The sequence below is a fragment of the Maylandia zebra genome, linkage group LG7 (genome assembly GCF_041146795.1).
Source record: "Maylandia zebra isolate NMK-2024a linkage group LG7, Mzebra_GT3a, whole genome shotgun sequence".
Lineage (NCBI taxonomy): Eukaryota > Metazoa > Chordata > Actinopteri > Cichliformes > Cichlidae > Maylandia > Maylandia zebra.
Genome location: NC_135173.1, coordinates 24927797 through 24955716, shown reverse-complemented (window position 1 = coordinate 24955716; position 27920 = coordinate 24927797). Strand labels below are relative to the sequence as shown.

Below are 27920 nucleotides of genomic sequence, written 5' to 3'. Positions count from 1 at the left end.
AATGCCAAGCTCCTTCAACTTGTCAAGGACAACATTGGACAGGTTAAGGCCAGTTGTTTGCTCCACATTTATATAGCCAAGAAAGTATTCTTTAATATCTGGTTGTGCTTGGAAACAAACAATGCGTACTATGACTGACATTTGTTCAGTGTGACTCACATCTGGAGTACAGTCAAGAATGATGGAGAAGTATTTTGCCAACTGGATTTGCTTCACAATGGCGCGGAATGTTTCTGAAGAGATAATCTGAATTAGTTCGTTCTGTGTCTCAGGGCTGAGGTAATGTGTGTGGGAACCTTCATCTTTTATGTTGGCCAAGTGATTTGCCATTACAAGGTCATATGTTGCCATAAGCTCTACTTCCTTCAAGAAGTTGCCATTGTCCGGCTCATAAAGACAGTCAGAAGAGCCCCTAAAAGACAAATTTCTGGAAGCCAGTGAGAGAGTTATTGAGAGTAATCGTTTGAGAATCTCTCGCCACTTTTTCCTTTCTGCCTCTAGTAAGGTCAACTCCTGTTGATCTATTGCCATGCTTTTCTTTAGCCGTGTGTCCAGTTCTCTCCACTTAAGCATGCACTGTATGTGGTCTTGGCTACACTCATGACCCCTCAAACGGATGTTGATGTTCGACCAGTCACTGAAGCCCTCTGTACTCAGCTTTATATCCTTCACACTGAAAAGCTTACATGCAAAGCAGAACACAGCATTGTTCTGCGGTGAGTACACTAACCAGCTCCGGTGAACCTTTTCTCCATTGGGAAGAATTTTGAACTTAAGGCTAGTGTGAAATGCTCTTCCATCAGGCCCCTTTGGAAAATTAAAATCAGAGCTGACATTAAAAGGACTTCTCCGCACAATTTCAACACGATCAGCATCTACAATGTGAGCTGGCCAAAGAGCAGGATCGGTTGAAGGGGGCACACATGTCTCCACAGTGTCACTTTCTGATAGTCTCTCAGTGACAGGACTCTCAGTGGTACTTGTGTATGGAACTGTACCTGAACTGGTGGTTGATGGTTCTTGTTCTTCTTGGCTAGGGATTGTTGCAGGGTCTACAATGGCTGGTGGTTGATGTCCAGGGATGGCACTACTACTGGATGGTTCATCCTGTCCTTGAGATCCTCCTTGAACATATTTAAGCATTGACCCTGCATACAAGAGAAAATATTCAGGGATTTTACAGAAATACAATTTTGAATCTACAGTAGGCCTACGAAAGATTGCATTATAAGACTAATAAATTAAGTAAGTCACTGGTACATTTAAAAATTACTAACTATATTTTACATGTATAGATTTTCATAATGGCAAATGGCAATATAAACATGCTGTACATAATTTGATATAAATGCGCAAGTAGGAAATCTATATTACTGGAAGATATAGGTTTCATATTACAGTTTCACCAACAGATGTCGCCCTTGATCTATGAACCTAAAGAAAGACGAGAACTATTTATGTGTTCAGACGTCAATGGCATAAATAAGATATGCGTCTTTATAGATATCCTGAAATGCAGCAACATACAAAGTAATCTTGTCTAATCTGATAATAATACTTGACTGCATCACTGACCTATCCCAAAGTTAAGGTTAATCAGTAGCATGCATGACGTTAGCCAGCTAGCAACCTGAGGAGGGAAATGCTAGTCTCACGAATCACGATAACGTTAGCAATCGTGAGTCACGATTGCTAACGTTATCTGAAAACCGTCAATTGAGTGACCATGATGAGTTGCTTTTAGTAGTCCATTCTATATTCATATCCACAACGTAAACAAACTACCCAACATCAATCATTTGCAACATTTGTTAACACAGTATGAACACTGCTAACAGGAGCTATCACAGAGTTGACGGACATGAGCGTGCAAGCAAGGGCTACAATAATGAACTTTTTTTATTATTATTATTTAAACATTGCCTTACCGGCAAGCGACGCCTGAGTTTCATCACGCTTCCTCTTCTTCTTTCTTTTCTCCGCTCCCGACTCCTGTTGCCGTTTCGAGGCCATGTTCAAACAGGTGTTTACCAATTATAGAACAGACCACTGGGAGTGGGGGGGCACCAGGAGGAGACTGGAGACAGGGCACAAAGCAGATTCACCCCTTTTCTCGGGAAAATTGTTTTATGTTGCTTTTGTATTGTTTAACCATATTAATGCATATGATATTTATAGTATTAATATGGTTTACTTTTTTTTTTTACGACCCTGATTTTTTTGGTGCCCTACCGGCCATTTGGTGCCCTACGCAGTGTGCGTTATGTGCGTTTGCGGAGCTACGGCACTGCTTCTTTGAAACCTTTGACGGATGTGCTTTTAAATGTAACATTTTATTTAAAGTTTTCTATTTTCTGTTTTTATATGTTACCAGGATATAGAGTGCTCTGTGAGTAATGGATGTAAAACTGTTTACATCATCCTCAGTCTAATATTAAAATCTCAGAAATCAACATTTCATTTCCAGATAATTCTAATATTTACAATAACTCTGGGCCTCATCAAGGTACCAGTGATGAGAGAAACACAAGTGTGTAGACTTGCTGACTAGTCTACACACTAGTGTAGATGGCGCCAGTGTGTACGGCTTGCTGTCTGATTCTGTTTGTACTAGTGTTTTATTTTTACTTTGTTTTAAAACATGCTAACTCTCTGTTTGTATATGATCGTCAAATGCTGCTGGCTATAAGATCCTCTCAGTTAAAAACTCTTTATTGCAATCGTGGATATCAGGGAACCGTCTCCCCACCACTCCTGTCAGGAGTTCCAGCTTGTATCCGTTGCGTTCCGGCGCTACCTCAACTGAGAGGGCGCCGTAGACGCCGTGGGAAACGCAGTGGCTTATTGGTGAGAATGAAGGCTACCTGGACACGATTTCGAAAAATACCTCACCCTATCCCGACTGGATTTGACCACGTCAACTACTGGCACTCTCTGGACACGGCTTACACCTGCCTGACACCTGTTGACGGGCTTACGACAATAACCCCGCGCCAGCGTCCCCCCCGTCTTCGCTCAGGTGGAGTAAACCCTCAGAATCTACGGCCGATAGGTCGGGCACCCACATCGGCCGCTGAGCCACCTGTACCACTGAGATTAAGTCTTGTTAATGCACGATCGCTAGCAAATAAAACTTTTATTCTTAAGGACTTCTTTACCGATCGGGAACTGGATCTAATGCTTTTAACGGAAACTTGGCAGAGAGTCGGTGAGTCCAGTTGTTTTACTGAACTTTTCCTATGGGCTCAAAATGTGGTCATAAATATTTTGTACTTGTAAAAAAGATTTGTATGTGTAAAAAAGATTTGTATGTGTAAAAAGAATTTGTGTATGCGTAAAAAAGATTTGTATGTGTAAAAAAGATTTGTGTGTGCGTAAAAAAGATTTGTGTGTGCGTAAAAAAGATTTGTATGTGTAAAAAAGATTTGTGTGTGCATAAAAAAGATTTGTGTGTGGACTTAGAAAAAAAAACCCTGCAAGTTACAAGTATGGATTTTGACCCTATTTTTCTTCCTTTCATCTGATTGGTCAATGTCATGTCAATCACAAATGTAACAATCCAATCAGAGAACAGATGGGTTTGGCTGTCAGAGGGGCCCTTTTTTTCCTTGAAGGGTGATACAGTTGAAAGCTGGAGGATCTCTATCTGGTTGTTCAGTGATGACGCGACGAATCCTACTTCCGGGTCTAAAGTAGTCTGCGTTTAATATGTCTTTTGTGTTGTTAACATGTTTAATGCTATGTATTTTCTTCTATTTGATCTCAAAAAGCTCCTAAAACAGTCAGTGATCACTGTTGACCTCCCTCGGCTTTTATTACCACTAATCATTTATTTAAGCTCAGTTTTTAAAACCTTAGGATGTAGCTACAGACCAGCCCATGCAGCAGTATATGAATGACTAACCTCGTATTGTGGATGGATTATCTCAGTTGTTCTCCTGGCTGAAGTTTGGTCCTTTTACAGCATCCTGCCATGCGATTACATTTGTTCCTGACCACCGAGAACACTCACGTTAACGTTTATCGAGTGGAAAAAAAGTTAGCTTGTTTATATTATGCTAACATAGCTGTGTCGCTAGCGGTCACGTAGCACATCATTATATACCAGCTAGCCCAACTTCAGTAACCCTACAAACGTCACTGCTGTTTAGTTTTCTGTCTTAATTTATGCTGGAAGTGATAGCAGAGCTGTACGTTTTAATTTGTTTCCAAAACCCCGCAGTCAGGACATGCTATGTTGTATTTAGATAGAAGCTAGCGAGCTAACTTCCTGCTAACTTCTAACTCCGTTAAATGTCATAAATTCCGTTTTCATGGATGCCTGGATGTTAAACTCAATTGTTACACCTGGTAGAGCAGAACGCTGATCATTTTATTAAAGATGAAAGACTTTAGATAGTTTTTCAACTCTCAGTAATGCCATAGTGATCGTTTGATATATGGACCTGCAGCGGAGTTTAGACCCAGACACGGCTAGTGACGTCAGACTGAACAATCGGATATAAATATCCGATAGCAGCTAGATCCCCTAACTTTCAGTAGCTGTTGAAAGGAAAAAGTTGTGGTATATCAGTGGTTAGAAATACCATTATTACTTTAGGATTAGTTTAACACAAAGTCAGGGCTGACCCAGGACCATTGCTGTGAGTCACAGTGCACAGCATAAAAGTCCTTTCACATTGGACGCAGGATGTGCTGCTAATGCTAACTGCTAACTAAAAGCAAAGGATCCAGAATTTGTTGCGCTGGCTGCTGAGCTCTGTGGGTTTTTGCAGCAGCTCTACCTGTACTAGATGCACCTGCTCCTTGTCTTTTCTATCTCTGACTTTATGTCCTCTACAAGAGTTTCTGTTTTTTTTGCTGGTTCCTCAAATGTTCAATAAAAACATGTATGCTAATTCATAACGAAGAAAGCTTTGTAATGAAGACTGTCATTTCCAAAACACTGCCCGCCCCCACCCCGCGGTCCGCAGCGCTGTTGAAAAGGCTGTGGAAGTCCCTGTATTAAACACGTAGACCTGTGACACAAAAATCACCAAACTCTGACGACCACAGACTGTTTTCCTTCGTGGTGATGAAGGAAAACGCTGGGTTGGCATGTAAAAGGGCATTTATTCCTACGGTGGCCCCTAGAGACAAAGCACGTACAAACTCCAAAACACTTGCAAACTCCAAAGCACATGCAAACTCCAAAACACATGCAAATTCCAAAACACATGCAAAGTCAAAACACTTGCAAACTAAAAAACACATGCAAACTCCAAAACACGTACAAACTCCAAAACACTTGCAAAATCCAAAACACTTGCAAACTCAAAAACACATGCAAACTCCAAAACACGTACAAAATCCAAAACACTTGCAAAATCCAAAACACTTGCAAACTCAAAAACACTTGCAAACTCAAAAACACATGCAAATTCCAAAACACAACGGAAGTGCTCCAGGACGCTAGGGGCAGTGTTGAGCTCGAATTGCAAAATAAACGGCAAGTTTGTCTGTATGGAACGGTCTAGTCTCCGTCGCGCTTCCCAGGTTGCCTAGCAACCATGATACTAACCGCTGGAAACATGTCATACAACTTGGTTTGACAGAAATGAGGGAGAACATATTTTGTTCATTTGTTTGTTTGTTTCTACAAGAGCTTTGTGTGATTTGATAAGTATCTGAGGCTGAGACCACAGGACAGTAAAACATGATTTTTGGGCTTCATTTCTGTACTGAACAGTTATTTCAAGATTAGTTAGTAAATAACAATTAGCTAATGTTGTTCATGAGACTAAAGTCATATCACTTTGGTAATGTAAATATAATATGGCCAATATTATAGTTATTATATTAATCATTATTAGCTATTACAGCAGTGAACATGAACTCTGTGTCAAATACTGAGCTTCAGTACAGATTCAAGTTGCAGTTATTTATATGTCTTATCACCTTAAATCTTCACTCAAAGACAAGTATCTTTGACAGTGCATATATAGGTGTATCATATATAAGAGACAAATGTTGTTCCTTCAGTATGTTGGCATTACTAAATTTGGCTCATTGCTTACATATATTTATTAAAAGAAAATGTACAAGCTGTGATAACTGTTTCTGATAAAATGAAGAGTAGACTGATATATGAAATATTCCTTTATTGGGTGAGAAAATCAGACCATGTCATAACTGCTTTAAGTCATACAGAATAGATATCAGAGCCTTAAACAGGCTGGCTTCTGCTAAATGGGTCAAACTGGGCAGAAAGTATACAAACACATGACATCCTTATAGAATATGATGTAACACTATAGATCAACTTACCTCAGAATATATAAAGCATATAAACAATTACAGCAATATGATGCAACAAACACAGCAGTACTACTAATCCAAAATACTCAAAGCTTCATAGAACTGAAACAAACATTTATTTTTAGCTCCATTCTGCTGCTGATACATACTTTAGGTTTCTAAACATTACACTTGTTGCTGCCTTTCATAGTGTGTAACTTGAAGGCCCTGAGTACTTTCTCCCACACTGAAAACACTGGGATGATCAAATTATTTGAACATTACCTAACAAGACTGATTCAGGACAGACAATTAGTTATTTTAAACTTTTCTAGCAGTCCTTCACAAACAGGGAACAGTCTGTCTATTCTCTCCATCTGTCAGCTGCTGCTGGCTCTTCCTCCTCCTCTTCCTCACACACTGTTGAGTTTGTCCTGGTGGATCATCAGGGGTGCAAAGCCTCACAGATGATGTGCAGCAGTGTGTCCCTCAGTCTGTCCTCACTCTGGACACTTGCAGGTGTCACACATGGAAATCAAATGTGTGATAAGCTGCAGGATTCAAACACAAGTGTAACTTATAAGCACATGTTCATACTTTTATTACACAATCAGAGAGAAAGAAAAAGAGAGCGAGTGCAGGACAGACAGACAGGTGACAGTCTCAGGTGTACACACTGCTACAAAACAGCACAAAAGAAGGAGGATTTAGTGTTTGTGTTATTAAGAAACAAGAAGAGTTCCCAGATGGTACAGTGGACACATGTGTGACCCCTGTGATTAAAGCATCTTTCTTTCAGCTTAACGAGTGAACCGTCAGCTCGTTCAAACACACGTTAAAGTCTGTTTGGCTCGACACCACCGAACAGAGGCAGCAATATAACATAGCTAACATTAACAGTGCAGTGGATCCTGCTTGTGCCGTGATATTCAGGACTGCAAACCGAGCAGCATCACTGACTTTCAGCTTGTTGTGTTTGTGGATATATGACTGACTTTAATTATCCACAAAATCATCACAATCTCTGTAAGATTAAGGTCGACTATATATATATTTTTTGAAGTAAAGGCTTTAAAACCAAGTTAATTCTGAAAGTACAGACATCGCTAATGTCACATAACTTTCCCGACATGTGGCCAACAAGAATGGTTTAATGTTCTTCATTAAAAAAATATTTGCGCATAAATAAGTGACATAATATTCAGTACTTACTTCTGAAAGTTTACTCTTCCTCCGCTCCGCTTCCACCGTTTTTTTTTCGGCAAAATTATCCACACCACCACCGCACTATGAAGTCTGGGATATGTTGGGCCATGAAGGCTACACTGACCCATCCTTAAAATTCAGGGAAATTAAGGACGCATTTGAGGGCCGCATTTCGAGCAGCCTTTGAATTGGGAAAGCCTTCTCTTGTCGCTGTGACGTAATCGGCCTTAAAATGCGGCCTTTAAGGCTGCAAACCCCAAATCCGGTCATTGGTACTTCCTGGCTTGTGTAGTTACTAGGTAACAAAAGCTCAACACTGCCTCTAGCGTCCTGGAGCACTTCCGTTGTGTTTTGGAATTTGCATGTGTTTTTGAGTTTGCAAGTGTTTTGGAGTTTGCAAGTGTTTTGGAGTTTGTACATGTTTTGGAGTTTGCATGTGTTTTTTAGTTTGCAAGTGTTTTGGAGTTTGTACGTGTTTTGGAGTTTGGCATGTGTTTTTTAGTTTGCATGTGTTTTTTAGTTTGCATGTGTTTTGGAATTTGCAAGTGTTTTGGAGTTTGCATGTGCTTTGGAGTTTGCAAGTGCTTTGGAGTTTGTATGTGCTTTGTCTCTAGGGGCCACCGTATATTCCCTTCAAAGACCTGCAGTTCAAAAAAAGCGCCCCTCCGACAGCCAAACCCATCTGTTCTCTGATTGGATTGTTACATTTGTGATTGACATGACATTGACCAATCAGATGAAAGGAAGAAAAATAGGGTCAAAATTCGTACTTGTAACTTGCAGGGGTTTCTAAGTCCACACACAAATCTTTTTTACGCACACACAAATCTTTTTTACACATACAAATCTTTTTTACGCACACACAAATCTTTTTACGCTCCTTTTAAAACTATAAACTCGAAACCACGACCAGACCCATAGATAAATAAGGCCACTCGTTCAGCCAGACGAGAGTGCAGGAAGGCTGAACGTAAGTGGAAAAAAGATGGGCTGCAGGTGTCCTTTCTCATGTTGAGAGACAGTCTGTACAGGTATCAGGACATTGTTAAAGCAGAAAAGTCAAGGTTTCTTTCTAATGTTATTGAGAATAGCTCCAATAATTCTCGGGTTCTTTTTTCAATTATTGACTCTGCCCTGAATATTTCCCCAGCTTCTTGTGTTAATATTTCCTCACACACCTGTGAAAGGTTCTTGCAGTTTTTTATCAATAAGATAAAACAGCTTCGATCTATGATCGCCCTGCCTTCACATGACGTGTCTAAAATAATCACCTGCTCTGCTGTTTTTGATCAGTTTGAGCCTGTGTGTCTTGATCAGGTGGAGGAAGTATGTAGTGGCACAAAGACCTCATCGTGTCCAAATGACATTATTCCAACACATCTTCTAAAAAAGATTTTTAAGGTTGTCAGTTCTGACATTTTAGCTATTTTTAATAGCAGCCTTAGCTCAGGTGTTGTGCCAGCCTGTTTTAAACATGCTGTTGTACAGCCTGTACTTAAAAAACCTAATCCTGACTCCTCCGTCCTCACTAACTTCAGGCCTATTTCAAAGCTCCCCTTCCTGTCGAACATTTTGGAAAAGATTGTGTTTGTTCAGCTGCAATCTTTTCTAAATGGACACAATGTTCTTGAGAGGTTTCAGTCTGGTTTTAAAACTCTTCATAGCACAGAAACTGCACTTTTAAAAGTTCTTAATGATCTTTTATTAGCCACTGACTCAGGTGACTCAGCTGTGCTTCTGCTTTTAGATCTGACCTCTGACTTCGATACTGTTGATCACAGCATTTTAATCTCACGGTTGGAGCATTGTGGCGTAAAGGGCACCCCATTAGAGTGGTTCAGGTCATACCTGTCTGACAGGACCTTCTCTGTGAGCTTTGGCGATTTTATCTCTTCCTCAGCTCCCCTTACTTGTGGTGTTCCCCAGGGATCTATACTGGGGCCAATATTGTTCTCCATTTATATGCTGCCTTTAGGTCTAATTTTTAGAAAATATAACATTTGTTTTCATTCATATGCCGACGATACTCAGATCTATCTTCAATTGAAGGGAAACGGTCCTGCCTCACTAGAACCCTTACTTCAGTGTCTCGGTGAAGTTAAATCCTGGATGGCCTCTAATTTCCTTAACTTCAATGAGAACAAAACCGAAGTGATAATATTTGGACCAAGCGGCAATCCCAACACTTCTAATTTTAACCTGCACAGTCTTGAGCCTTTTGTCAAATCACATGCCAAAAATTTGGGGGTTATATTTGACAGCAATTTCACCTTTGAAAAACAAATTAGCTCAGTCGTACAGCGGTCTTTCTTCAAACTGAGACTTTTATCTAAGGTGAGATCATTTTTATCTTTTAAAAACTTTGAACGAGCGATTCATGCTTTCATTATATCCCAGCTGGACTATTGTAACTCCTTATATGCTGGAGTCAGCCAGACCTGCCTGGCAAGGCTGCAGTTGGTCCAGAATGCTGCAGCTCGTCTTCTGACACGTACTAAAAGATGTGAACACATTTCCCCGGTACTTGCCTCCCTTCATTGGCTCCCTGTCCGCTTCAGAATTAATTTTAAAATTGTATTGTTGACTTACAAAGCTCTGAATGGACAGGCTCCCGGGTATTTGTCTGACCTCTTGCAGACTTATACCCCCCTTAGATCTCTTAGATCAAGTGATCTTTTGCTTTTAGCTGTACCAAGGTCGAGGCTGGTTCACAGAGGTGATCGAGCATTTGCAGTCGTAGCGCCTAAGCTGTGGAATAATTTACCCCTACACATCAGACAGGCTCATACTGTCAATCTTTTTAAATCTTATCTTAAAACGCATTTTTATTTACTGGCTTTTAATACAGCATGAGAGTTATTTGTTAATTCATATTTGGTGTTTGCTTTTAATACTCTAAGTTGTTTTATTATGTATGTTGTATTCTTGTACAGCACTTTGGTCAACGCTCCTGTTGTAATTAAATGTGCTATATAAGTAATTAAACTATTAACTAAACTAAACTAACAAATGTTTTCTTACACAGTGCATGTGCTAACTGCTAGCTTAACTGTAGCTTAACACAAAGGAGCTTGCAAAGAAAAGCGTCTGGACTTCTTTAAGTTGCTTGAAGACGTTTCACCTCTCATCCAAGAAGCTTCTTCAGTTCTAAGGTCAAATGGTGGAGAGTCCCAGATATAAACCTAGTGGGAGTAACCCCCCACAGAGGGACAAAAGGACCCCCTGATGATCCTCTAATCGCCTGAGCCAAGGTGTGAAACTGGGTGTGGGTCCCAATCAGCCAGAGTTTCGGGTGTGTTCATTGTGAAACCTGGCCCCACCTTATCATGCGAATTCCTGAGGTCAGTCCAGACGCTTTTTTTTGCACACACCCGAAACTCTGGCTGATTGGGACCCACACCCAGTTTCACACCTTGGCTCAGGCGATTAGAGGATCATCAGGGGGTCCTTTTGTCCCTCTGTGGGGGGTTACTCCCACTAGGTTTATATCTGGGACTCTCCACCATTTGACCTTAGAACTGAAGAAGCTTCTCGGATGAGAGGTGAAACGTCTTCAAGCAACTTAAAGAAGTCCAGACGCTTTTCTTTGCAAGCTCCTTTGACTACGATGACCTGGATGACTGAGAACCTTCACAGACATGTAGCTTAACACATTAACTGTAAGAGCTACGGAATGATTTTAATGCTGTATAAACTATAGTATGTTAAGATTTTTGTGTTTTTAAATCTAGTGTCAATGTTATATTTGTCATGATTTAAGAAGCTGTCAATTGCATAAAACTATCAGCAGTCAATCATTAAAAAGCTGGGTGTGTCGCAGTCACATCCAGCAGGTAAGTGAGTGGGCTCTTGCTCCAAAAATGCAAGATAGCCCCCATAAGATCCGACATCACAGTTTATAATTTGAGACAGTATGTTGATTCAGTCGCAAGGAAAATGCTGCCTCTAGAAATACAGAAAAGAGAATGCTGCACAAAAGAACTCACCAGATGGACTGGTTTTCTTCTGTTTAAACAGTACCTCTAAAGCATGTGCTACTTAATCTCAAGAATCTGCAGCTAATTTTTGCAACCAATCACCATGCACACACCCATCTATAACTGAATGTGTGCACATAAGGATGAAAGCAGGCAGATTTAACTTTTAAAAAGGTTGCAAATATATAATTCTAGTTATGTAGTTCGTTGTTATGATGTAGGTTTAACAATACTGATTCTGGTCCGGTGAGATCTTTTAAAAGCTTTTTTTTAAAAGAACTGGTTGTGATATTTTTCTTCACATAAGGCTGTTCTGTTGTGTTCATAACTATCTATCTCCTCTTTTTTATTTGTATTTCTTTCTACATTGTAGATACAAACTGAAGATGTGAAATATATCAAGTAAGATATATGGAATAATGTAGCAAAGAAAAAATTAATAAATAACTCTAATAATAACTAAATATGTCTTATATTTTAGATTCCTGAACGTAGTCACCCTTTGCTTTTTTGACAGCACTGCAAACCCTTGGCTTTCTCTCAATTAGCTTCATGATGTAGTCGCCTGAAATGGTTTTAATTTCACAGGTGTGCCTTGTTAGGGTGTTTGTGGAATTTCTTGCCTTCTTAAAGGGGTTGGAACCATCGGTTGTGTTGTGCAAAAGTGCATAATCAGAAGAGATTTGTTTGGGCCAAGAAACACAAGGGATGAACATTGGACCAGTGGAAATCTGTTCTTTGGTCTGATTAGTCTAATTAAGATCTTTGGTTCCACCTGCTGTGTCTTTGTGTGACGCAGAAAAGGTGAACGGATGGTCTCAACATTCATGGTTCCCACCGTGAAGCAGGGAGCAGGAGGTGGGTTGGTGTGGGGATGCTTTGCTGGTGACACTGTTGGGGATTTATTCAAAATTGAAGGCACACTGAGCCGGCATGGCTACCACAGCTTCTGCAGCAACATGCCATCGCATCCAGTTTGCGTTTAGTTGGACCATCATTTATTTGTCAAGAGAATAATGACTCCAAACACACCTCCAGGCTGTGTAAAGGCTGTTTGACCAAGAAGGAGAGTGATGGAGTGCAGCACCAGATGGCCTGGCCTCCACAGTCACCTGACCTAAACCCAATCGAGATGGTTTGGGATTGGATGGGCTGCAGGGTGAAGGCAAAAGGGCCAACAAGTGCATCTCTGGGAACTCCTTCAAGACTAGGCAATTGCATTAACAAGCAGTTGAGCAGGTGTACAAAGTGGCTGCTGAATGCATATTGCTAATAAGCGCATTCCTGTGCCTACATTTAGACAACATCCACTTACCATAAAACAAAAGTTCTAGCATGCTGACTGCTAGAAATATGTTTTGTGTATCTGTGTATTTGTTACACCAGTGTGTAACAATATCACAGTAATAATAGCAATGTAAGACATGGAACATGTCTTTTTTGCATGTGTAGGTGTATGTGTTTTAATTTGTTTTGCTCATGAAACCCTCGCTAAAGGATATTTTCCTGAAAATGATAACCTTCAAGTATTCCCTTGGTATTTCTGAAGGTATTCTGAGGTGCTATTGTTCTGTTGCTCTGAATAAAGGGCAGTGGGTTGGGGGTATTATAAAGTGCAGATGAGTTGCTAAGGTAGGACTGTATGTGGGTGGTTGTCTCTCAGGAGTTTTTCTGGAAGCTATGGAGGTCACAGTAGAAAGGTGCAGTAAATATGCTTTGTGCCAGCACAATGTTGGGAGTAAAATCCTTCTCTGCTCACTCGATGAGAATATGATTTTTTGCACTGAAGCTTGCTTAATCCATCCTACATACCTTAGCTAAAAACAGTCAAGCCTCTATTTATCATTTGGTTCAGTTCAGTTTAAATTTTATATCTCCAAACCAGAGCATAAGTAAATTTTAGACACCTTACATATGTAAAGTCAAAAGACCCTAAATAATGGCAATGCACCCGTTAAAGATCCAAACTTTCTAACAGGAACGGACTACGGAGACCTTGCTAACAACTTGTACTAACAGGTGGAGAAATAATAACAACCTAACAGGGACAGCTCACAAATTTCTGACTTACAAGACATCACAAGGGTAGAGATTGTTACATTTTAAAATATATAAAACTGTGTTTTAGTATATTGCCATGGAATTAAACATTTCTGAGGTCTGATTGGTTCACAGTTGCATCCTTTATACCCTGACTGTAGATATTAATGCCACAGAAGAATAAAACACCATTAATTGTAATTTGTAATTGTAATTTACTTTTTACAAACATGCCTCAGGACAAAAGCTGTTAAGTGACAAATGCAAGTGTTCAAAGGTTATATAATTTTCACTCAGAACAGTGGAAAAGGAGCCTATTAAATTACTTGTGCATTTTACATTAAAAATCTCACATTATCTTACCTTGCAGAGAGATTAGGCTCAACTGATGGTCCCAGGGACATGCTAACAAGTAGCTCATTAGTTAGCAGTGATTGAAGCTACAAAATAAAATACACATAGCACCTTTAAAGCTTTCAGGCAGTTACAAAAACTGATCTGTCAGAGAGGTCCCTCTTAAAGACAGTAGCATTTTGTATAATTCTGAAGGTACTGCGCTCATTTCATTCTCCCTGACAGTAATCCCAGCCCTAACCCTTTAAAGAAAAACATCAGATCAACAGAAATCACACAAATTTGGATTTGAAACTGATTTTCGCCAAAATATGACATGTTTGTATCCCAGCGATTTAAACTGATACAATGTAATGTGTAAATAAAAATACTCCTAATATTGCAAAAATATATATGTAATGTCTATATAAATTATGTTTTAGAGGGAAAAAGGAAGGAAGAGTACTGTAGAAACAGTAACCACCTTAATTCTTGGGCCACAAAAACCAAGTGAGTGAGAAGCACTTTGTAAAATGAGGTCATCCCCACACATCCTTTGATCCCTCCATTCTTCATCTTGGAGGCAAGTGGCATATAAGAGGATCTATCTTTGTGAACAGTTTTGAGCCTCCAAAATTACAAACAAACTAAAGGCAGGGGATCGATACAGTGTGTCTCACAGAATGATGAAGTGGCACTTCAGAGGGTGAAAATCAATGTCGCGTTCCCTTTCTCTCCTTCTCCTCTCGCCATCCTTCTTTGTGGGTCCTAACCTAGCTTCACAGTCCTTATACCACGGTGTTAAAGTGTGTATGTTGCTTGGAGCTTGGTCTCACACTGTGATTTAATAATCCTTTGTTTTTTTTTATTCCTTTTTAGCCTGGAAGACCCCTGCCACTATGATGTGTGAGCACACCCACCAATAATGGCCCATAGGATACACAGTGAAAGTAAGTGCTTCTGGTCTGATTTATGATTGGAATGTTCCTTCACCCTTTACTGTCCTTCTGAACCTCAGCTCATTTGTTGAGGCAGTATCGATCAGGATTACATAGCAATCATTAAATCATAGCATGGCACTTGACATGAAACTGCCAGCATGAAAGCAAATATTTAGTACAACACATGCACTGGACAAACAAGTTCATTTCTGTGCATTTTTATAGCTCATGAAGTGTTGGAAGTGAAGAAGCCATTTACAACTTTGGAAAAATAAAAGGAAGTTGATTATATATATTAAACAAAGAATTAACAAAGCTTCCCAAGGAGAAAATTGGATTTCAAGTGCTCTGGCAGTGGCTAGAAATTAATTGTAGCACTGTGGCAACTTTTGAAGATCGCATTCACAGCAGAAGGAAGCATATTTTGCCTCAATACTGGGACATTGTCCCCAAAGAAGTATAGGATTAGGTTTTGTTATGTGTTACTTACTGCTTGAGTTGAACAGTTTCAGTATCTGTTTTGCAGAGTTTTTCAATTACTGGAGCATGATTATATTTGGGTTGGGATTTTCAGGTTATGGCATAGACTAATGTACATCATTCATGTTTGTCTTAGTAATATTGTCTCAATATCAGTTCCCACTTAAATGTGGTACTTTTTGTGATGGATTCTACCAGAAACATTGGTAAGTTGTTTGATGAGCATGTACTGTACAAATATGTACAAAAAGAAAAAAACTGTCTAAAGTAGCTGACAGTTTGTGGTGTAGGTAAACATATGGCAGTTTCAGGCTGCTGGTTGGCACATCTGTAAATCTGATCAATATATTTATGGTCCTCACAAGGATTAGGGTTCATTGATTAGAACAAATATATCAAACTGAAGTAGTACAGGTAGTTAGTATAGATAGTGTGTAAACTGTTTGCCCACTTCCTGATTTCCTGTATTTTGTATGTTTGTCACACTTAATGTTTCAGCTCATAAAGCAAATTTAAATATTTAAATCACTTTTTCACACAGGGCCATGTAAGATTGGATTTTTGTTTCCCACTTAATCGTAAACAACTTCATTTAGAAACAGCATTTTTGTTTTTATTTGCGTTATCTTTGTCTGATATTTAAATGTGTTTGATGAGCTGAAAGATCTAAGTGGGACAAACACACAAAAAAAAAAGAAAAAAAAAAAGAAGCACAACTGTAGATTTCAGTTGTGGCCTGATGATACATCCCTATAGTTTCAAGAGGTTTTATCTAACAAAACCAGCAGGACGGTGTATGCAAAAAGAAAACATTGCCAGCATTGTGTACTGTGATTTACAGTTCTTGTAGTGATGAGTTATTATTTGCACTGATAACCGTGTCACTTCAACATCATCAACATTGTCTCAAAATTTCTTTAGTACCTTGAATGTAGTCATGTTCCCTTTTTCTTGTACAGTCTTTGCATTACTTGTCTCGATGTGTGGATGTATAGGACGTAATCTGCATGCACATAATCTGTATGAGTGAATGTATTCTGTGTTTGAGAGGAGTCTGCAATACTGTTCAGGGCGTTACTTGCTTTTGTGATGTTGGTGAGCTCTGAGACAGCCCCTGTTGGTGCTGGAAGGCAGCGCTGTCAGCTATCTTCCTGTCAGCCCTGCCTCAAGTTCTAGAGCTGAAAGATGAAGCCTGAGACAGGTATCCACGTAGTGAAGTAGTTGGGGGAAATAGATATGCATTTATCTTACTCCCCATCTATAGTTATCTATATACCGTATGTAGCTACAGAGTCTATTTGTCTTCTTTTGTTTGTCTTTGTCTGTCTCCAGGGGTGCAGCATGGGGTGAAAGGCTGCTGTGTTTCAGCAGTGAAATATTCATAGTATGTGCAGGGAGTTTGACGAGGAGCACTTGACACTTCCATAGTCACCACCCTCATTTTCATTTCCTCTCTGGCGCTGGCACTTTACCTCAGAGCTCCGCTGGTCTTTCATTCAACACTGTATTATAGAGGCTCAGTACATGATGAAAACAAGCCCACAGCATGCTGCTTTCACATTTCATCGCTGAGTGAATGTGATGTTAAACAAAGAAAAATACTGCATATTGGTGAATATTTTAGCTGTAAATCTCAAATATGAATTTTTATTACTATTCTCTGAAGGTTTTCATGGTAAAATTGTTCATTGAGATGCTTTTTGCCATCCCTCTTGTGCTGCGATAATAGCAACTTGGGAACATTTTCAGTTTAAATTCAAAACGGATGATATATTCAACATCGGTTGTACCTGACTTCCAACATTTCCCTGTCTTACATCATCAGTCAAAAAACTCAGCCAAACACACCCAGTCGGATTACAGGTTTAATTACAGAATATCACGATAAAATAGAAATAGAATTCATATTAACAAGACAGGATTGGTCTAGTGAAAAAAGTCTGACCTCTTTCTAAAGCTGCATTGCACCTTGCCCCTGAATTATGGAATTATTGATTTGGTGCGTCTCTGTAAAGAATTCAACATTTTCTACCTTTTTATTCTCTTGTATAGTGATAGTATCTTAACAGCATCTTATCTAAATATAGGCATCTATCCCAGAAATAAGGAAGTAACTCAACCAAAAAGGTTTCAATATAAATAACAATTTTTCCAGTTTAGATTTCTATAAAAATTCATGTGAGAAGGTTTAACAACAACAAACCACAGGATCATAAGCTCTTTTTTTAAGGAATTATGTGCAAAAATCTCATGTCATCTTTCATTTTTTTATATTTTGCTAATAAAATGGAAACTACCTGCTGTGATTTATTGAAACACCTGAGCATCGACAAAGACTGTCGAGCAGATAGTCAAGTTCATACATACACACTTGCACAAACTTCTCATAATGTGCCTGGCAACTTCTCTCAGTCCTGCTACCGTTCACAAACACACACACTTCCTCTTACAAAGCTCTTCACAATAAAATGAGCCATGTATAATGCAAATGCTCTTTTAAATGTATTAAACATATTGCACTCCTTTTAAAAGGAATTGCAAAAAATTTTCTGAAAACTTTCATCGTGATTATTTTACCATTATTATTACAAATTATAAGTTGATTGATAAAAATAAATAAACCAGTTAAAGAACAACAGGAAGATGTGAAATAACAGATAAAAAACAAAAACCCACATATACTGAATAAATCAATAGCCTAACACATAATAGTTCTTGTTTGTTTATACAAAATCAGTATTCATATGCATCATGTTGAAAACAACAATGTTGATATTTGTAAATAAAAAATATTACATTTATTAATCATGTAAATTTCCTGCACCTGTCATAGACGTCCACATGATGCCCAAAAAAATTACCCAGTCCAAAGTTCAAATGTTGAACATCTTGATGTCGAGGCTGTGTCATGGTTGCATGTCCAAATTGCGAAGTTCGGATGTCGTCTAGATGTCCAGAATTGGTCATGGACCAACGGACACAATATAGACACGTTTATCCAACGTCCATTGTTTAGCAGGTAGGAACCTGAGCCAATAGGTGTGCTATTTAAGCTGTTTTAGTCTGCTTACAGCTGCTGTGCATCTGCAACTCACTTTGCAACCCACTGCATCTGTATCTGTTGTAATCATTGTGACATCTGTTGTCACTGATGCCTGCTTTGTTGCTGCTGCTCTCTTTGCTTCGAGGCTTCCATGGTTTAACATGAAAGGCTGGTGAGGTCTGCTATCAGGACATCTTGTCAATATATACTTTTCACCAAATAAAAATAGCAGTCGACCATTCGCCTTTTGACTTAACTCTGACTTTTAGGTTTCCTGGGAACCTGTTGGGTGTCAAGTAAATATACTTCCAATTTAATTATATTTAGCTTCAAAGTTTTTCTGACTGTCAAATAATATTTAGTACAATAGTATTCATGTACACAAACAGCAGTATTACCTTTTTGACACTATCATGTTTTGCTAAGAGATGCTGTGCTTTTTTAGCAGGTGCTTTAGTCTTCTATCCATCCACTTTCGCTTAACAATACTCTCATCATTACAGGCAGATGTGAAATGTAAACATGAGATCCGAGGTTAAATGTCACATGATATTTCAATGCAAACTATAACGTGATATTTAGAGTCCTCATATATTAGCATAGTTTCCTTTTTTTTATGACTCAGATTAGATTTTAATATACAACCCCCCCCCCCCCCTCCCCAAAAAAAAAAAAAAAACACCCAAAAGATAGCAGAATGGACATTCCCAGTAACAGCAACAGAACAAATTGAGAATCAATGCATATTTCCATCCCCCCCCCCCCCCCCCTCCCAAAAAAAAAAAAAAAGATGCCAACATTTCACATAGACCAGATTACAGCTATCCTATTTAGTCCGACCTTAACTACTTTAGCTGGATACGTCACTGACCTGTATGTAGAAAGTAGTTAGCCCACTTATCATTATAGTCGTCCAGTCTATTTAGCAGTCTATATGATAATCTTTCATAAGCTGCCACTTGTCCCAAAGAGGTATACCACTGAGAGAAGGTAGGAGTCGATGAGGCCTTCCACTCTTCCACCAACAGCTTCCTCCCCAGCATAATCGCCGTTTGTACCCAATGAGCAAGAGAAGTGGATAAGTGACTCAAAGCTGAAGGGTCTCCTAATACATAAAGACTGTTCATAAATGGGACCCCTTGACCTACAACCTTCTCTACTACAGTGTGAATATGAATCCAATAATCTTGGACTTTGGAGCACCCCCAGAGCAAATGTTAAAGTGTGCCACTTCCTTGCTGGCATTTCCAGCATGCATCATCAGTCGCTAGACCCACCTTATGTAACCGTGAGGGTGTCCAGTATACTCTATTTAAAATCTTAAATTGAACCAATCTTGAACGCAATTCGCGTGACATTTTTTTCAGATTCCTGAGGATGCCATTCCATTCCTCCACTGTAAAGTTGAGATTTAAGTCCATTTCCTACGTTCTTTTGAGGGACAGTGTGTTAGGATCAGAAGCTAATAAAAGCATTTTGTAATAAGCTGATGCCTCTTGTCCACGCCCAAAGGTTTTTTTTATTTCCTCCAGAAAGTCTCAGCTTAAAGGGAACTTTGCGAATGAACCACATGTATTGGCCATCAAATTTCTTAGTTGCAGGTATTTCCAAAATTCCTGTCTAGGTAAATCAAATTCTTCTGCAAGTTTTCCATGTGATTTAAATATACTATTTTTATAAAGATCCCCCAACACTGTTATACCTCTCTGAAACCAGAGCTTCCAAAAGAAGGGTAGTTTAGCAATAGAAAGTTGGGGATTATACCAAATACCAGCAGATTGGTTAAGATATGGATCAAATGTGAATAATTTGGACATTCTTTTCCATACTTCTTTCAAATGAGAAAGTGCCGGATGTGATTGGATACGGGGGGACAAATTAGTTGATAAGCTATATAATGGTGTAAATGGCGAGCAAGCAGTACTTTCAATGGAAAACCAAGGAGGCGCTTTCTCAGGGGGTAAGAACCAATGTGCCAAATGCCAAAGAGAAAAAGCATAATGATATAAAAGTAGATTAGGCATCCCTAACCCACCTCTGTCCACTGGTTTCTGCTGTTTTCTCAGATTCAATCTAGGTTTTTTATTATTCCATATAAATGCCTTACAGAGCTGGTCAAATTGTTTGGTGTATTTCAAAGGAACATGAATTGGTAGAGCCTGCAACAAATAATTGAACTTAGGTGTACATACCATTTTGATTACGTTTACCTTTCCCCACATTGAGAGATACATCTGAGACCAACGCTCAATATTAATTTTCATATCGCTGAGTAAAGGTTCAAAATTTATCTTTATCAGGTCTGACAAATGAGGCGGGAAGGTGATGCCTAAATACTTAATGCCCTTCTGAGGCCAGGAAAACATACAGGTTTGAAAAAGTGACCTAGGACAATAACTAGTTAACGGAAGGGCCTCTGATTTGGTCCAATTCACCTTATAACCAGAAATAGCTGAAAACGTATTTATTATTGCCTGCAAGGAGTTTAAAGACTTTTCTGGGTCTGATATAAAAAGCAAAATGTCATCGGCGTAAAACATCAGTTTATGACAGTCTCCCCCTATACTGACACCTGGAAAATTGGGCTCCCTACGAATAGCCACTGCCAGCGGCTCAAGGGCCAGAGCAAAAAGAAATGGAGAGAGGGGATCCCCCTGCCTGGTTCCTCTACCTAGTTCAAAAGAAGGCCCTATTATTCCATTTGTGAGTACTGATGCCTTGGGGTGTACATATATAAGCTGAATCCAATTAATAAAGCTTTTGGTAAAACCGAAACACTCCAAAGTGGCGAATAAATATCTCCACTTGACTCTGTCGAATGCCTTTTCGGCATCCAGCGAAATCGCAGCTATGGGAGAATGGCTGTCCTGAACCGCCCACATAATATCAATTAACCTCCTAATATTATCAGCTGAAGAGCGTGAGCTTATGAAACCAACTTGATCTACATGTACAAGAGAGGTTATTACCCGGTTTAATCGATTAGCCAGAATTTTAGATAAAATCTTACTATCATAGGAGGTCAGACTTATCGGTCTGTAGCTTTTACAGTCAGTGGGGTCATTATCCTTCTTTAGGATAAGTGTAATGATGGCTTCAGATAGTGAAGGTGGGAGCCTACCCTCTTGAAAAGATTCATTATAAGTGTTTAAAAGCAGTGGCGCTAGATCTTCTGGAAAGGATTTATAAAATTCAGCCGTATATCCATCCAGGCCTGGTGCTTTATCAGAGGGCAGGTGTTTAATAACTCCCACTATCTCTTCAACGGTAATGGGAGCGTCCAAATATTTCAGTTGATCCACTGTCACCTTAGGAAGATTTAAAGATAACAAAGATTTCTTTATATCACTCTCTGAAATGCTTGATTCCGAGCTATAAAGATCTTTATAAAGGTTACTAAATATTGTATTAATTTCTTTAGGTTTAAAGAAAAGACGTCCATTATTATCTTTAACAGCTGAGATCATAGCCATAGTCTCTCTCTGTTTAATATATATTAGCATAGTTTCCTAAATGTTGCCAATACAATCAAAGGCAGCTAAATTTGACGCATAGGTTTAAACATTTTTTGTTTTTATAAAAGTTTGACCTTATTTGACTTCGAAGATGAAATCAGAGGTCTAAAGTTACATATTTAGAGACCCCATAATATCATAATACCCCAGCATGCCTATATGCTGTCAATATAAATAAAATAGATAAATAAAATAGTTCTGTATAGCATTAATATCATGTTGACCTTTAAATCAGTCTGTTGACCATAAAGGGGAGGTCAGAGGTCAAATGTGACATCATACTTTAAATATTATAAGATACTTTCTTCATGTTGGCAATATACACCTGACTTGTAAGAATCATAGTTTTTAAGTCATAAAAAAACCCAATAAATCATTAAGCTAACCTTGAAGAAATTGGCTGTAAGCCAAATTTTAATGGATTGTTAACATGACCTCACTCGATATCCCTTTCATTCATAGCTTTTTGAGCTTACAGATAGACACACACACACACACACACACTTAAACGCTAACAAATCCTTAACCCACTTGGCAAAGGTAATAAATATAGAATTGAAGTATATAAACTTACATTAAATTTCTCCACGTGTCAAAAGCAGAAAACAAGCTTTCATGACAGGAGATTTGTTAAAATCCACGACTCTTGCTGCAAGATGGCATTGAACTGCTCTTTGCTCGCTGCATAATTCTCGCTGCATCGTACTACTGTAAAATTAGTCTCAGAGGGAAAAGTAAACAGAGCCTGGTAAAAGTTGAAAATCACATCGTCATTATATTTTTATGCCGCCACCCTCGTAAGTCATCCTCACAGAGTCCAGGCCTCTTGTTCTGAACACTGCAGAAATATCAATATGGATTTAGGAGACTCCCTGAAGCAAGGTCCTCAGCTAATTAAATCTGTAATCACTTTGTACTGTAAAAACACAAGCAGGGGAGGTGAACAGAGGGCTATGTGGTGGTTTAAATGCAGGCCGGTGGAGTTTTATTTAACAAAGACGGCTAATTGGGTCAGAGCTCTTTATCCTCATAAAGTTCCAAGGTTTCTTGCTATTTGGACAACTTATGGCACTTCTGACGACATCTAAGAAAGTGAGAGAAAAGAAGAGAGGTTAAGTCGGAGATGGAAAACAGCCACTGTTGTCAAGGCTACTGCAAACAGCTATTTGATATTGTCTTCGGGGTTTGAAGTCTGTTGTACAATGTAGAATGTAATGAAATACACAGGAGCTGCGTGGCAAGAATGCATTTAGCGGGAGATGTTACAGAGGTGTACAATATCATGAACTCCTTCCATCTTTAATTTCTAGAAGGAGAACCATTCAGCCATGTTGTAAATATGATCCAGTCATTATCAGGTCAGCTTCATTCAGTCTTCAGGCATCTCGAAATTCTCAAAGATTACTGCCTTGTGTGGTATCTGCATTTTATCACACCTTCTTTAATCACTTTATATGATGATATTTGTGCAAAATCAATGAATGAAATTAAAAACTAAAAATAAAGTAATAATACATAATCAAATTGACTGGAGCTGGTGATAAAGGTTTAGGGATATGAAGTATAACTAATTAAAGTATTTGAAACTAACTGATTAAACTTTGTTTCTCCTACTCGTTGACACTAGTAATACCTGCCTTGGATTTTTTTTTTTTTTTTTTTTTTGGTCTTTTAACTGGCTTTATTGATAGAAACAGAGAAGATTGACAGGAAAGCGTAGAGAAAGAAAGAGGGGAAGATGTGCAGCAAAGAGCCACTGGTCGGACTTGAACCAGGGCCGGCTGCTTTCAGCCATGCGGTATATGGGCACCTGCTCATAACTGAGCTGAACCAGCGCCCAAAGCCATCTTCTTTAGCTAATTATTAATATCATCAATACACAGTAATAGTTAACTATCCACTGCAGTGCAATTGTTCCAGTAATAGGTTATAAATGAGGAATGTGGATTGTGTAACAGGTGACATCTATAAAAGCAGCATGATTTAGCATAATTTTGATGTAATAAATATGGCTGTCTGCATAGACGGGCATAAAAACCGAAGGATTGTGTGAAAGCCTAAGTATTTTATATTTTGCTAACACAGAGACAGATTTTTAAAAAATGATCTTGAGCAGTAATCCTGCAAGCTTTGTGATAGTCTTTCAAAGTTTTTCTTCAGACAATGGCTGCTTTTTCACTTCTTTTCAATCCAGTCCTCGTACCTGGCCATTTTCAGCCATATGTTTGTTTGTTAAGCCACTTCCATGAAATATGTTGTTCCCATTTAGTTAAATATATTATACATGAGTTAAAAAGGCATAAAATATCATTTTTGCACCATGAATGTGAATCCCAAACAGCTATTAGCTGAAAACTTGACATGACATGCATGAATGGTGTGCAGTGTGTTCTTAAAAAATTTGAGGAATCTGGACAATGAGAACAGCAGATGAACAGTATCTGTTCTCACAGAAATAGAAAAAAATACAGCCATGACACAGAGCCAAAGAGATCCATTTGGCCTTTCAGTTGATCCATCTACTGTTTGTGGCTGAATGGCTGTCAAGGAGTCATTCTGAAGTCTTTATTTTAGAAGCGAGACAAAATTTTAGAGAAAAAATTCAAACAGTTCTGGAAAGAAGAGAAGGCTAGCTTTATGGGGATATTTAGTGTATCATGGTAGCACAAGGTATTCACAAGGTACTACCGTCTTAAAATGGACAGAAAGAAACGAGCTCTGCCTAGATTTTACCTTGTGCTCTACATATTACCATACTCCTTAACCATTTTGTGCTAGAGAAATATTTAAAATGGTTCCTCAAAGATGAGAATTTTCTTTCTTTTTGCATTTTACAACCAAAATCCAAAGCAAAGTTTCTTGTTGTTGAAGAAATTTGCAATTCTATGTAAGCAGTTTAGATATTAAACATGTCATACCTCCTGTTTACAGTAAATAGCTGCAAAGCACACTTCATTAAAACTTTAGAGCAAAGTCAAATTAAGAAACAAAAGGAGGCTCTTTCTATGGATGTTCTCACTATTTGCTCTCTTTTCCCTCTGAATTTTAAGCCTTAAGGAGTCACTATGTATCTGCGATTACCATTTGAGCTGCAGCTCTGAGGTGCTGACCTCATGCTGCCTCCATTCTCTGTGTTACTCACATTTGTGTCTGTCCCCAGGGCTCTTCGTCTAAAGAGCCTCGACTGAAGAGGCAGGCGGGCCAAGCACAGTATGGCGGGGTTAGACCTGCCCTGGAGAAATCTTTACAGCGACCTGATTTCACTCAGTTGCTCCCCTTATTCCCCAGATCTCACGCTCATATTCACCTGATCCTGTGTCAGAGCCATTTTGGGTGGAAAAACTTCTTTAACAACAGTTAAACTAGAGCAAGATTTCAGAATCCAGTGATTGTTCATGCGCTGCAGCCACAGTCCTTGTCCCCGAGATCTTCGTTTCTGTTTAATCTAGCACATAATTTCATTCATTGTTCGAAATCTTTCGTAATGTCTGAGAGATCTGATCGTGACCATTTTCACGAATCTCCCTCAAAATTGCACATTTTCAGTATCAGCCCAAAAGCAATGTGTTGAAAAGAATCTCTCATCCCAGCTTGTTACATGTATCTCACAGGGATCTGAATTAATATTAGCGATTGGTCCCCAAGTCACGTTCATCCCCATCTTTTCACTCTAGCATCTGGATTTAATTGGTGCTACGCCGTAAAGCCACAGCTGCTCTTCCTGTTAGAACAATAAATTATCCCAATTAGGAGTTGAACAAAAGAGGCTGTCTGACACAGCAGCCCACTGCCATGCCTAGAGATTGGACTGCGATGGAATGAGGCTTCTCGCTGACATGAAGCCGCACCAAAACACCTGCCCCATCATCTCTCTGATCAAAATACAGTTCCAGTCCAGGGAATATATAGAACAGAAAGAGACTGCTTTGCATGACTTGCAAACATGAGAGCTTCTTGTATATAAATGAAACAGAAAAAGAATCACTGTGTTTGAAATTAGTGAAAGGTATATTGTGTAATTGCTGGGCGGATGATTAATTGGTGTTTGGATGATGGGTTGTGGATACAGCCGGGTTTTCTGGCAGCTGCCTTCCATATCGATGGCACCAGTAATGAAGGCAATATTGACATAGGGTTCAGAAAGATGTGGAATGGGAGGAACAATAGGAGCATCTGTGCCTCTCAGTAGTTACGAGTATAATTGAGACCATATTTTAGCTTGCTCTTTGAAAACTAGCCTTACTATATTTCCCTTCTCCTTCCCTGACAGACGAGACATATTTATTTGCCACAATGTCACGTTCAGGAGCTTTGGCAACTCAGGCGATCTACCGTTTAAAAGAATGTAGGCTATCCACCACTACGATGGCGGCCTGTGTTGTGATTGACACTACTTCCACATGCTGGCCTGGCCACACCATCTCTTTGTCTCACCGCTTGCTGTGAACATGCCATTAAGCCAGTCAAAGTTTGACAAGAAAAATGAAGTGTGCCGGTTCCTGTGGCCTCGAGTGTCTCTCTGAATAATGAGCACATTGCCTGTACCCCCGTCTCCACTCCGTGCCATCAGTTTTACTCTTCCCCTTGAAGTTCTAGTCTGCTGAGAGAGTGAAGGGGTCTTTAGGTTGTCGCGTGTCCAGGAAGAAAAATGTGGTCATGCAAATCTGTCAAACTAAATCTGTAAAACCCAGAAAAGAAGCGTATGATGAATGAAGTATATTTTTATTGATATAATTCCCCCATTTCATTTTACGGCATTAGGACGGGGAGTTCTGTTTCATAGGAGCTGTCCAATATGAGGGAGCGTCATAAGATGTCGCAAACAGCTGCAATTTTGCGAGCCAAATTAGCTGGCACTGTTTTCCTTGTTGACTTTATTTCACTGCTTTTTAAAACACAATAAACGGCTGAGCAGCGCTGCTGGATCATAGCATCATAGCTGCCTTGCACAGCAAACACTGAGAAGAAAGGGCAGCTCCACTGCTACTTCCTTACCCAGCCTTATTTCTCCCAATTACCAGCGTGTGAGCAAACAGTATGACATGACTGACCTCCTCTCAGAGAGCTGTGGTCATGACTGCGAGGCTCTCTCAGCTTATTATGACAGAAGTGTTATGGTAATAGAAGGAAAGTCTGTGCCGTGGCGATAGCACCTCAGGAGCGCATAGCCTATTATCCTCCACTGTGTAGTGGTAGTAATGGTGAGACAGAGGGCATCCTATCTGTTATGGTGATGATGCATTTTGAATGGGTAGTGCCTATTATATATCAGTGGATGATAATGCCAGGAAAGAGCATCCTCTGGGTATGGTCATGATGCCAAGAAATGGGTGAAAGGGTCTGAACAGAATATACAATGTGCCATATCAGGTTTATGGTGATAGATTAAAGAGAATGGCAGGATCTTTTTTTTTTTTGAGCTATGAAAATTGGAGGCTAGCCCCTGTGTTCAAAGAGCGTGAATATCCAGGGAAAGGAAGACAATGAGGAGCATGTGTGTACGTGTGCATACAACAAACAAGAGCCACGCAGTCAAAGGAGAATCTTAGTTAGCTGTCTGCTTGGCGCTTCGCCGCCCCTGTGATGTATGTTTATGGCCCATCATCTCTAGCCAATTACCCTGCCTCAGTGTGGGAGCACTGCACCTTCTCATCACAGCCGTCAGTGTCTGAGTGTGGAGAGAGACGGTGACAGTTAACGTTCCTGGACATCTCCTGGCAAAGTGCTGTTTTCCTTAGGGGACTCTTGAGATTCATCTTTAAAAGTAAGCCACTGGGTAACAGAGTGTGTTGAGCCTTATAGCTGCTTTGGGAATTGAATGCTTGTTTATTGTATGTATGTTTGTGTGTGCATATGTGCGTGTGTGTGTGTGTGTGTGTGTGTGTGTGTGTGTTTGTGTGTGTGTGTCTGTGTCTGTGTGGACGGTGGGTGGGGGGTGCTAACGCATGTGTCTGTAGGTGTGCATGAGTGCTGTGTGGGTGCTGTAAGTTGGAACAGTATCTCTGTAAACTTTGTAAATCTCATGTTTCCCACGCACTCCTGTTTCCATCATTATGGCATTATAGGATATGTGGATAACTCACTGCTCTCTATATTGATGTGTGCATAA

General features: G+C 39.4%; 1 protein-coding gene across 3 annotated transcripts in view; it reads left to right on the top strand.

The window, feature by feature from the left end:
* Positions 1–27920, top strand: part of mgat4c (mgat4 family member C) — a 147908-nt gene that overhangs the window by 48040 nt on the left and 71948 nt on the right. For all 3 annotated transcript variants that reach the window (XM_014409093.3, XM_014409092.3, XM_076886127.1), the window contains one exon: positions 14712–14782. The gene's annotated coding sequence lies outside the window, so the exon portion shown is untranslated. The remainder of the gene's footprint in view (positions 1–14711; positions 14783–27920) is intronic.